Here is a 12,528-nt window from a genome sequence, read left to right on the forward strand (position 1 = left end):
AGTGGATGTATTTTTTTATTTTTTATTCTTTGCCTCACATTAGGGACTCTATCATCAATGTTTATAAAAACATCGTGATTTTTTCTTAAAACAAGATGCGGTCTGCTATAAGCTATTCTTTCGTGGGGTCACCATGTGGGCTGGAAAAGAGATCAGGGTGCAGAGTTGCTAAGGTGGTGCACCTCTTTCGTCATTTTCAACTTTCGAGATCACTGTCCAAATGAGGTCAGTGTCTTTGTGATTTTGTTCTCACCAATGTTGAACGAGAGGGGCCGTCAATGTGTTATTTTTGTGTTGTTGAATCCGTACCCTAACTTCTTGACTTGTTTTTCCAAAATACAAGAGATTACATGGGCATGTAATACCATAAATCACATACCGAGATTTGCAGTTTGAAAAAGTCTCATGTTTCCAATTTATCTTTTTGTGAGTGAATAAAATTCCTTCCTCTGTTGAATCACAGCATGTACATGTACCACATCTGTGGTGGCCCTGAATTGGTGGTAGTCCTAGCATTGATCTGAGATCCGGGTTTTTTTTCTTTTGGTAATGCGGCTCTTACTAATTGATTCGCAATACTGCTATTCTTTTTAAATGCGAATAGTGGTTCGTTTGCAAAGGATTTGTCCACATTTTTTAGTAGGTGCCAGTTCTGTTTTACCACCTTTTTCAATGCATTTGAATTGCGTAAAAATGTGGAGACTAAGACCATCCTGTCAGTTTCTTTTTTCTTTCGTCTTTCCAACAAACTTTCGCGCGGTGTCCACAATGCTCTCTTAACAGATTTTTTTAGGAGTTTTTTTGGGTATCCTCGTTGTATTAGGTTAGTTGTTAAACTCTCTGCATGTCTGAGATATTCTTCTTTGTATTGACAGTTCCGCCTGATTCTTAAATATTGCGCATATGGAAGATTGTCTTTAAGACTCTGAGGGTGGTTGCTTTTAAAGTGAAGCGACTTATTTCTATCGGTCGGTTTCTTATAGAGTGTTGTTACTAATCCTCCTTCGGAAGGATAAACCTCAACATCCAAAAATGGCATTTTTTCACTTGAATGGTCCAGGCTGAATTTGATTGTTGGCACTCTGTTGTTAATCCAATCATGGAATTTATTTAGATCTTCTTCTGTGCCTGTCCAAATAAAGAAAAGATCGTCGATGTAACGATACCAATGTTTAATCCATTGTGAAAAGGGGTTATTCTGATAGACAAATGCCTCCTCATATTTCGCCATAAACAGAACAGCCAGTTCTGGGGCGAAAGGGCAGCCCATCGCCACGCCGCCTGTTTGGTAAAAAAATTCTCCATTGAAATTAAAATAATTCCTTTTTAATGCGAACTCCGCAAGTTACAAGATGAAGAATGTTGGTATTTTGTGCGGTCTCTCTCTTTCTTCCAAAAATGCCTCCAAAACATACAGTGCCTCGTCCTGTGGAATGTTGGTATAAAGTGACGTGATGTCCATTGTCACCATCAGATGTTTGTTTTTATTTTGGAAAAACAAGTCAAGAAGTTAGGGTACGGATTCAACAACACAAATCCAGGATACAAAATAACACATTGACGGCCCCTCTCGTTCAACATTGGCGAGAACAAAATCACAAAGACACTGACCTCATTTGGACAGTGATCTTGAAAGTTGAAAATGACGAAAGAGGTGGAGACTTGGAAGCTAAGCTTTCCAAACGTGAAGCTATGCTAATAGTAAAATTTAACACAGCTCTGGATGGACTGAACGAACTCTCTGAAATGTTCAAACTGTAAGTAATCCATTCCACCACTAGGTGTCATACACCGGAGTCACAGGATAATGTATCTATGATCCTCAAACGATAACCAATGCACCACCTTAGCAACTCTGCACCCTGATCTCTTTTCCAGCCCACATGGCGACCCCACGAAAGAATAGCTTATAGCAGACCGCATCTTGTTTTAAGAAAAAATCACGATGTTTTTATAAACATTGATGATAGAGTCCCTAATGTGAGGCAAAGAATAAAAAAAATACATCCACTTTAATGCTGCCGTGTAAATTTGCTTTTACGATACAAGTGTGTCAATAAGCGGACATAATTGAAAAAGAAAACGTGACCGGACAACGTTTAAAGCGCAGGAGGACTCACTGACTACAACTCCCTTGATCCTTTGCGGACCCGGAAGTCAACGCGACAGTAACGCGGCGTCTTCGACACTGAGGAGATTGACTCTAAGCTCCATGCTCCGTCCTTTTTAAGGTACCTTACGCTTTGAGATCTCTTAATTGAGTGCTGAACTGGCAGTTAGGACACCCGTTTACAGTAAATCTACATTTTCCTAACCTCGTTGTTTCACTGATCACTTTCAGGCGGAGGCATACGATACTCGGCTATTGAAGCCTGTGCTCTCACGCCAGGTAAGACGTTTTTGCTTTTTAAAAGCTTCCTGTCCAATTAGAACCTGACATACGGTTTGTTGACATAGTTCTCGCTTGTTTGCAGTGTGCTGAGAGACAGGGCACGGTGAAAGTAACACCACACGGACATATAAAATAAAGTAAGTGGTGAGCATATGTGACTCTGTAAGTTGTTTGTTGATTGAAAGGTGACAGGTGATGTCATGGTGCGATTCTCTCCCCAGATATTGTGTACACGTCGGGGGCTTTACTGATTTCGTCCACATATTGGAACACAAGAGGTAAGATAAGGAGGTGGTAGAATGATGGAGTAGGCAGCTCCCTAGCGTTTATGCTTGATCTAAAGAAAGGTTTCTTTCTTTCTTCACAGACCACGGTCCTGATGAGAACTCCATAATAATACGAGTTTGAAACGCGTAGACCTTTCATTAAGCCAAATAAAAAAGAAAGGGTTACATGAACTACAATAAATAGATCACCTTGTGAGAATATTAACTGAAGATGGCTTAACTGTGAATAATTTTATTCCCGTATTTTAAAAAAAAGCATATTGTTTTTTTGTTGGTTGTTGTGGTATGTTAGTTGAATGAATGGTGGCTTGAATGTTCAACTTTTTTTGAACTGTAGATTTTGAATTGTGTTTTAATGTAAATATGAATGTTTTCTTTTGTGTACATAAGGTCTGTAAAAATGTAAATTTGGAAAATTAATATACCAAATTGTTGATTCTAAAAAATAGAAAAACAAAAGTAATTAAAAAAAGTGATAACACACGAAACATGTTGTTTTAGTTCAGATGTTTTGATTAAATAGTATAGATAAAGCCAATAGCGGCACGTGCATTCTTTTTGTTCATTGTAGTTCTGATTGACATCATAGGCAACCCGAGCTTTGCTCTCATTCTCTATTTGATGTCACTCAGAACCCCACTGTGAAAAAACGGCCCGTAATTCAATCCATAATTTGATTTTTTTTTTATATTTTTCTTTTTCAAGAAAATGTATTAAAAAGTGTTTTAGGTATGTCACTTATTCCCTCACAAAACATCCATTATTGCAGATTCTTCCTTACATTAAAAAAATCAAAAACATTGCATAATTTCAAGAAGTGTGAGGAAGCAACGTTTCTCAGTTTCACACAACCCACGATTACAGCTATAGCGCAGTTAAGCAGTCATGGTCGGACTGCCCAACAGGGCAATCAGGTAGTGCTTGAAGGGCTGGTCTTAAAAACCAGCATTTGAGCCGGTTTTATGGTCTACTGGGCCTCTCCGATATTACAACAAACATTGCCTGTAGCAAGCAGAAAAGCATGCAGTAAGCCATACTTTGCCAAACACCTATTTTCCGATTTGCCAGTGTGGGACACTTTTTTATATACCGGATTCTCAAATGGAAGCCACTTTAATTTTGGTGCGTGGGCCTATTGTCTGTCCCAGACTAACCTTGAATGTAGCTTGCATAGTAATCACAAGTATCTTCTAAACGGCACCCAGAGACTCCATTTGAGACACAACATCCAGCTTCTTGTTATTTATATAGTTTTTTTCCCTGCCTAAACTTAACCGTTTGTCTCCTTTTTTGCCTCCATAAACAGTCTTTTTCCTAGCTAAATTTAACCTTTAGCCTAAGTTTTGCCTCCATAAACAGTGTTTTTCCCCACTTAAACGTAACCTTTTTGCCTCTATAAACATTTTTCCTCCCGCCTAATAAATTGTTTGCCTCCTTTTTCTACCTCCATAACCTTGTTTTGTCCTGCCTATTCGTGACCTTCTCTCCCACCAATTGTGACTTTTTCCCCTGTTTTGTAACATTGCATCTTTTCCTAATTGGGTTTATCTGATTCACGCCAAAACTTAACCTCTTTCTCCCTCCCACTTCTTGCCTCTTACTAACCCTGCCCAGCCCCCCACCCCTTCCCATGAACCTACTTAATGGAGGCCGCAGCGAGACCTCAATGAGCAGGTCCCTGGGCCAGCTCCCCCCGCTGCTGCAGGCGGAGCTCCCGCTCAAGCCTGTAACTGCAGTCAGCCAGACACCTCGCTGCTGCTCTTAACCTCTCCCCATAACCTTGTTTCCTTCCGCCTAACTCATCTTTTTGCCTCGTTTCTGCCTCCATAAACAGTCTTTTTCCCCGTCTAAACTTAACCTTTTGCCTCCATAAACTGCCTTTTTCCTGCCTAAACTAAATCTTTTGTCTCCTTTTTGCCTCCATAAACAGTCTTTTTTTCCGGCCTAAACTTAACCTTTTGCCTTCATAAACAGTCAGTTTTCATTCCTCAACTTTACCTTTTTGCCTCCATAAACCTTGTTTTCCTCCTGCCTAATAAAACGTTTGCCTCATTTTTGCCTCCATAACCACCTTTTTCTCCCATTTATTCTCGACTTTCTCTCCCGCCAATTGTGACTTTTTCCCCCGTTTTGTAACATTGCATCTTTTTCCTAATCGTGCTTTCTGATTCTCGCCTAAACTTAACCTCTTTCCCTCGATCGCTTTTTGCCTTCTCTTAAAACCCGCCCAGCGTCCCGTCCCCTACCAAGAACCTCCTTAAAGGAGGCTGCAGTCGGTCGCGCTGCTGGCGAGCCAGACACACGCTCATCTGTGCCCGTCCTCATCTGGACCGTGCCCAGCGCCAGGACCCCTGGATCTCTAACCACCCACAGTTACTCCAGAGCGGAGTTAGATGCCCTGATCCCAGGCCTTCGCAGTGGCCTCTGAAGCCTCACTTTCCCTCGATCAACTACAGGACCCTTCTCCTGCCGACATTGCAGATTCTCCTGCAACGTCAACCCACCACCACCCCTCCTCCTCCCTCCATCGGAACCCAGCCCATATCCACTGACAAAGGAGAAATCCAATGTCTCCTGATCAACGCCCCATCACTCCACAAACACATCACAAAAATCTGGAACACCATCACCTCCCTCAACTCTGACGTCATATTCCTTACCGAGACATGGCTCAACACCGCTTCTGCACCAGACATCGCCAATGCCACTCCCAGCGGCTAAAAGATCATACACCTAGACCAAGTTAACAGACGTAGAGGTGGTATAGCCATCAACCACAAAGAGTCCCTCCACTGCACAGCACCACCCCCCCATTATGGAACACCTCAATTTCAAACTCAAAACAGACAGAAAGTCCACCATCAGGTGCACCGTAGTATACAGACCACCAGGACCACGCCCCAACTTCTGCAAGGACATCTCCTTCCTAGCCCTCCTGGACATCCGCATCAAGAACTTCATCTTCCTTGGAGACCTCAATATCCACATCGACAACCCAGGCTACGCCAATACAGCAAACTAAATAGAGAGCATGAACAACCTCAGCCTCACCCAAATCGTCACTGGCCCCACACACATAGTTGGGCAAACTCTGGACCCAATCTTCACAGCCAGCAACATAAACAAATCATGTACGCCTAGGAGATCACCTGGCACCAGCACTCAATCCTGGGCCAGCTTTAGCACCGGTTGCGACAATGTTTGTTGGCGCCCCACCTACCCCTCCAGTGGCCACCCCTGCTACGGATTCCCTCACTACCATCCTTTCACAGTACCTCTCAAGTTTCCTTTACCACTCTCAGATGCATTTAATTAGTTTTATAGCGCCACTCATACCACTGTAGAGTGTCAGAGCCCTTTTCATCACACAGATTACACTGAGACAATCAATCATACGTGTGTAAATCAGTGTACATGAAATGTTATGTAAGACAGAGGATTACAAGCTGATAAGGGTAATAGGTCATCCATACTGGGAGTCAGTATGGTTTAATAGTGCTTGGATTGGAGAAGCACAAACTTAGAATTTAAAGAGTAACACCATGGTTGGGGGGGTTCTCTTTAATAATAAGAACTGATTTCTACACAAATTAATCCATTTTGCAACATTAGGAAAATGAAAGACTGGGGAAAAACCATAACGCTCCAGCCTATACCTTGCAGTTTTCATGCAGCTCTTTGATAATAGCCAATTGCTCACAGTTCTAGATTAGGATTTTAACTTAGAAAGTGCATGTAACAATAGGATCTCTCTGACAAAAGCAGGTAACGCACTGACCTATTTATATTATATGCACTTTGTTATCTGTATGGTGCACGTTCTTTGCAGCAGGCATATTAACCCTCTGCCTTACCTTAGGATGAGTAAAAACGGTCACTAGACAAAACTCCGACTTCTCTCTCTCTCCCGGAAGAACATGAATCATCTGAATTTTTAACATTTTTATTGTTGACTAAAAATTGCTGGAGGAAAGGAATGTGGCAGCAGGTGCTTTCAAACCATAATATATGGTGCCCCAACCCACAGTCAGCACCCGGTACGGTGGCACCGGTCGCACCGCCCTAGAGCCGACCCTGACTCAATCGTTCACTTCTCCATCTCCACCACTGACCAGACCAGACCTGCCCATAGGAGCTGGGGAAAGGTAACCCAAAATCAATGGACCAACACCCTCCAAACCCCCCCCCCCTCCCCAGGACACCACTGCCAACCTCAAGGTGGCCATCCAAAACGTCAACACCTGGATCACTCAATGAGCCAACACAGCTGCACCCTTGACACCCACAAAACAAGGCATACCCTCCAAACACACTAGCTGGTTTACTCCGGAACCAAAAGCCTCCAAATGCAATTGCAAGTGACTAGAAGAATCTGGGGAACCAACAAAACACCCAGCAACCGAGCCACCTTCAAAGTGGCTCTCAGGAAATATGCCTCAGAAAAACCAAAAAGGAAGTCCTAGCTACCTGCCTTAAAGCTAGCTCCAACCACAGCAAGGAACTCTACAGCATCATCAGATAGTTCACCAATGCCTCAGCAACAGAGAACACCATAGCTACCTCACAGGAGCTCTGCGACACATGTGCAGACTTATTCTACAACTAAATCACCACCATCTACAATCACTTTGACCCGCAAACAACCAGCGACAACTTCAATGAATTCCTCAACAGCAGTGCAACTTCACCTCACACACTACAATCACTATGTGGGATCAACTAACCACACAAACCACTGCTACCATCAAGAGCTACATCCACTCAGGAACACCTAGAGATCCTGCCCCCACCACATGTTCAAGATGGGGAGCAACTCCATGAGTAAGAAACTCACCACCATCCTCAACTCATCAATCACCCTTGCTTCCTTCTCAGAGGGATGGAAATGCGTAGAAGTAAAATGTTTCCAAATCAAACCTACAGCTGATCAAGAACTACTGGCCCATCTCCCTGCTCCCGTTCACAGATAAAGTCCTGAAGAAAGCAGTAAACAGACAACTCTCCAACCACCTAGAGATCAACAACCACCTGGATCCATCCTAAACAGGATTTCACAATAATCACAGCACAGAAACCTCCCTAATTGCAGCCACAGATGACATCCGATCACTCCTAGACCACAGCCCTGATCCTCCTCAACCTCTCGGTAGCCTCTGACACTGTCACATACACCCTCGTACACAAAACTCCATCAGATGGAGATCCAAGGAAATGCCCTTAAATAGATTGCTTCCTTCCTCCCCAGAAGAACCCAGAACGTCCATCTCCTGCCTTACACCTCAGGCCCAAAGAACATCATCTATGGCGTTCCCCAGGGTCCTCACGGAGTCAAACCCTGTATAATACATAAATGGCCTATCCCCTGATCAAATGTTATGGTATGAACATCACATCATATGCTGACAACACTCAGCTTATCCTCTCCCTATCCTCAAACCCCACTAACACAAAAAACAATTTCCACAACATAGCCAGCTGAATGCAAAACAAATGCCTCTAACTCAACACCAGCAAAATAGAGGTACTCGTCTTTGGGAGAAACACCTCCACATGGGACGACTCCTGGTGTCCAGGAACTGGGCCCCTCATCACTCCCACAGACCACGCCAGAAACCTCTGCATCATACTCGACAATAAGCTCACCATGAAGAAGCCGATAAACACGGTATACTCAGTCTGCTTCCTCACCCTCCACATGCTTCGGAAAATATTCAAATGGCTCCTCATCAACACCAGATGCACGGTCACCCACACCCTCATCACCAGCCGCTTGGACTTTGGAAACTCCCTCTACATGGGCATCACCTCAAAACTATTGAGCAGACCCCAAACCATCCAAAATTCTGCAGCCATCCTCAACCTCCCACGAAGAGCCCACATCAACCGCAGACCGCTCCCACCTCAGACCTCTCCACTGGCTCCCTGTCAAAAAAGGTGCAATTTCAAACTGCTGACCAACGCCTACAAGGCCCTGCACAACAAAGGACCAGCCTACCTCAACCACAGACTGAACTTCCACCAACCCGGCAGACAGCTAAGCTCCCTCTGTCACCCACCTGCCCTGCTTCCACAAAAGCAGAAGCGGCAGACGCACCTTCTCCTAACTGGCCACCAAGACCTGGAATGCCCTCCCACTCCACCTCCGGACTGCATCCACTCTACAGAAGTTCAGAGAGGGCCTGAAAACCTGGATGTTTGACGGACAACTCCCAGCAGCAGCAGCCCCCTGCGCCCTGATACCCTCACAGGTGATAAGCAGCGTTCTCTACAAATCGTTGACTGATTGACTTTTGCAACAACAACCAATCGTCATGATGTAAATGAGGCATGATCTAAGTGTACCAAACATGATGAAGTAAACGAGGCGGGATCTGATGCAAACCTGCCATCATGATGTACACAAGGTGTGACCTGACAATACCCAAGCACTATGATGTGAGGCTACACAGTAGTTATGATGTAAATGAGGCTACAACTCTCCAGAACAACACAATGCTCTATCTGAAGAAATGACAACCAACACTCAGACTATATACAGGATCCTACCCACAGAACAGGGATGGTGCTCTGCCCTCCCTGTTTCCTTCACAATTTATTACACCAATAAGTGAATGATACCCTATTACTCACTATTAGTATAATCCAAAAACAAATAATGACCAATGGGAGCAAGGATCAGCAGGAGCCTCATGCAGTGAGTCTGTCTGAGGGATGGCATAGTTGCTTTTATGTGCCTGTGCCAGTTATCAAACAGACTGGCCATTGCTGGTGAAGCCCTAGCCCTGACCTCAGTGGTCTGACATGCCCATGTAATTAGTGACATGCTACAGTGTCATCCATCCAGAAATTCCCAGGTGCTTTGGGCTTAAGAATAGTAGTGCTCATTAAAATCAATCATACTGTCACATCTCTCTTCTCTTACTTCTCGTAATGGGGGGGGGGGGGGGGGGGGAGAGGAGAGCAGAGGTGGTGCTTATATGTGGCCCCATTCGTCACTGCCAGCATGCAGGAACAATGCTGTTAAATCTTCCGGATCCAGTCTGGCACCTAGAGATATTCTAAAGGTGAGGAATCTGTGGTTAAAAGTATCCATCAGAATGAGTGAAACAGAGTAAGACTGTATGACTCTGAGTTAGCGGGAATAGGTGGGGCTGGGTGTAGTGAGACTGAAAGTGAGTGTGAGAGTGAATGTGTGTAAGTGTGAGAACGAATGTCAGTGATTCAATTTAAATAAGTGTGAGTGAGAGCGTGTGTGTGAGTGTTACACCTGTCTGCTGCTGACCAAGGCATACTGTACATAATTCTTGTCATATGGGTTACCTGTGGCAAAATGAAGGTGTTGATATACTGGAGGCAATTCTTGAAATAAGGGACAATGGAGGTAATTCTTTTCATATGAAGTACCCATGGCAAAATGCTTGTACTGACATATTACAAGTATTTTTGGGCACAAGTAACACATACTGCAGTATGCTGGCACTAGAATACTGGATGTAACTGATGGCTGAAGGGACACCCAGGGCAAAATATTGGCAGTGCCATATTGGAGGTATTGCTTAGGATACTGGATACCAAGGTGGCCCCGAAAGCCCTCCTAGTACAAATTATGGTTGCTGGCTGGTATTTGGAGTCAGGTTTTATGTCCTATTATATAAAACACCAGCAGCTGCCCTTGCCAAGGACTCAAGTGCTGTTCATGTGTGGTCATCTAACAGAGGTGACTCCAGAAAGGCTAAACAAGATGCAGAAGGGATTCATTTTTTCAAAGTATGATGGAAGGGAAAGCAATGCAAGCTAAGGATCAGGCTACTGTATTAGATTCGCTTGCTAAAAAGCATTAATCACAGACTTGTTTCCAGTGGGTCGTTACTTTGGCTACTTCTAATAAAGAAATTAGCCTCTGCTTTTGAGGACCCTCTCCCTCTACACAGCCTTCTGCAGCCGACCGTTGAGCAGGGTTCATGTGTACCGCAGTACAAAGGTGGTTTGATCCATCCACAAATGCAGGAGTTTAAAATTAATCTGACCACCAAGACATTACACAGCAAATTATCATCATGATTAACAAAAGCACCACATAGAAATGTTTTTTTCTGGGAGACATCCAAGCTACAGAGGTTCTTGAGGCCACATATAGACAGGTTTAACACTAAAATATCCTTGGTCCGACAGCTTAAATGACTCAGCCCAAACCAACAGGAGGCCTGCAATTACCAACACAAATGCTTAGGCTGCTCAAAAAGCAGGCCAGAGGAAGGCACCAAGCCACAGGAAGATATAACCTTTTGGAAATACAGCTTGCCACATCGTCATTGCTAGTAATTTTCGTAGGAACGAATAGGCAGCATCTGAAAACCATGACCAAAGCTATAATTACATTAACCTGAACTACGGAGCAATAAAATAATTTTCAGTTTTGTGGGAAATTAGAAGTTCTTCCACCCCAACCTATATACTGCTCCCTCTCCCTTAGGAGGCTGGGATTGCTAGCAGTGTATCAAAGGCAATATCCCACTCACCTCAAGGCTGTTGCTTTTCATTCTTTGGAGGTCCACCTTAATTAGGGCGGACTTCCAGATGAAATAGTTATATCGCCTTACCTGGTGGAGACTATCTAGTCGCAGATTCCTTACCTTTGAATATTCCCTAAGTGTCAGGATGGATCTGGAAATTCTTGTGCCGCATCCCTACGCACTGGTTTCAACTCAGCGTCCGAAGTGACGTGTGCAGTACCTACATAGGTCCAACCCCAGCGCACTGACAGTTTCTTTTCGTGACTTTCCAGACCAGAAGCAGAGAGCTACGAAGAATGCTGACACACTGGTGTGTATTGCTAAGGCCCTGAGAATGGTGACCCTATTCTGAAATCATTTTGCATAGAGGTGATGATGGGAGGTTCAGTAAGGGATCTGCGGCTAGATAGAGTTTCTACCAGATAAGGCATTACTGAAGGTAAGAAACTTGTTCATCTGATAGACTTCTAGCTGAAGGCTCCTTACCTTAAAACAGATACTCATGCAATACCTCCCCGGTGGGGATTCTGCTAATCGGATTAAACCAAAAAGTTCTGCAGGACCAAATAAGCAAAGTGCCCATCATGACGGACCTGACAACCCAGACAGTAATGTTTGGTGAACGTGTGCAAGGTCGTCAACATTGCTGCCTGACAGATGTCCAGGATGAGCTTTTGCAGAGCTCGCAGCCTTGACTCTGGTAAACCGAGCATGCAAGCCCACAGGGGGTTGCTTATTGGCCAATGCATTACAGATCTTTATGCATAGTACTATCTTTTGAGAGATGATCGGCTTCTGAATGCCCTCCCTTTCTTAGCCCCAAAACACCCTACAAAGTGTTGATCAGCCACACAGAACTATTTTGTGTGCTTTATATAGAACAACAATGTTCTTTGTGGGTAAAGGCGATGGAGTGTCTCCTCTTCTTTGGAAGGGTGCGGCACAGGTAAGGTGATGTTTTGCCTACATGGAAAGTGTCATAGCTTTGAGGGGAAGGAAGCACGGGTCCACAGAATCAGCATGTCTGGGCAAAAGATGGGTGCCTGCAGTTTGCTGACTTTCCTTGCCAGTGTTATGGCCACTAGAAAGACTGTCTTGATAGTAAGCAAGACAAGTGGGCAGCTGTGTAGAGGCTCGAAATGTACACACATGACTGGAAGGCTGGTCTGAAAGCTGAAATGGAGAACAAATAACCTTTAATCGTGCCTAGCACAGAGCCCTGCTAAGCCAAAGAAATAACAAACAATAGAACTTGTGATAAGGGCAGAGAAAGAGGCTCAATATCCCTGGATGCAAATCATGTTAAAAACGTGTCCAAACAGCAGGCTTACACCAT

At 44.1% G+C, this 12,528-nt stretch overlaps 1 protein-coding gene and 1 long non-coding RNA gene across 7 annotated transcripts in view; one reads left to right on the forward strand and one right to left on the reverse strand.

Moving 5' to 3' along the window:
* The window catches only part of RGS3 (regulator of G protein signaling 3), a 945,383-nt gene that overhangs the window by 110,420 nt on the left and 822,435 nt on the right, over nucleotides 1-12,528 (reverse strand). The window lies entirely within an intron of this gene.
* LOC144753096 (uncharacterized) lies at nucleotides 2,472-2,927 on the forward strand. The gene is made up of 3 exons (XR_013594198.1): nucleotides 2,472-2,529; nucleotides 2,614-2,670; nucleotides 2,760-2,927. It is a non-coding gene; the product is annotated as an uncharacterized LOC144753096 (long non-coding RNA).

Source organism: Lissotriton helveticus, chromosome 5_1, assembly GCF_964261635.1.
Source record: "Lissotriton helveticus chromosome 5_1, aLisHel1.1, whole genome shotgun sequence".
In the NCBI taxonomy this organism is placed as follows: Eukaryota; Metazoa; Chordata; class Amphibia; order Caudata; family Salamandridae; genus Lissotriton; species Lissotriton helveticus.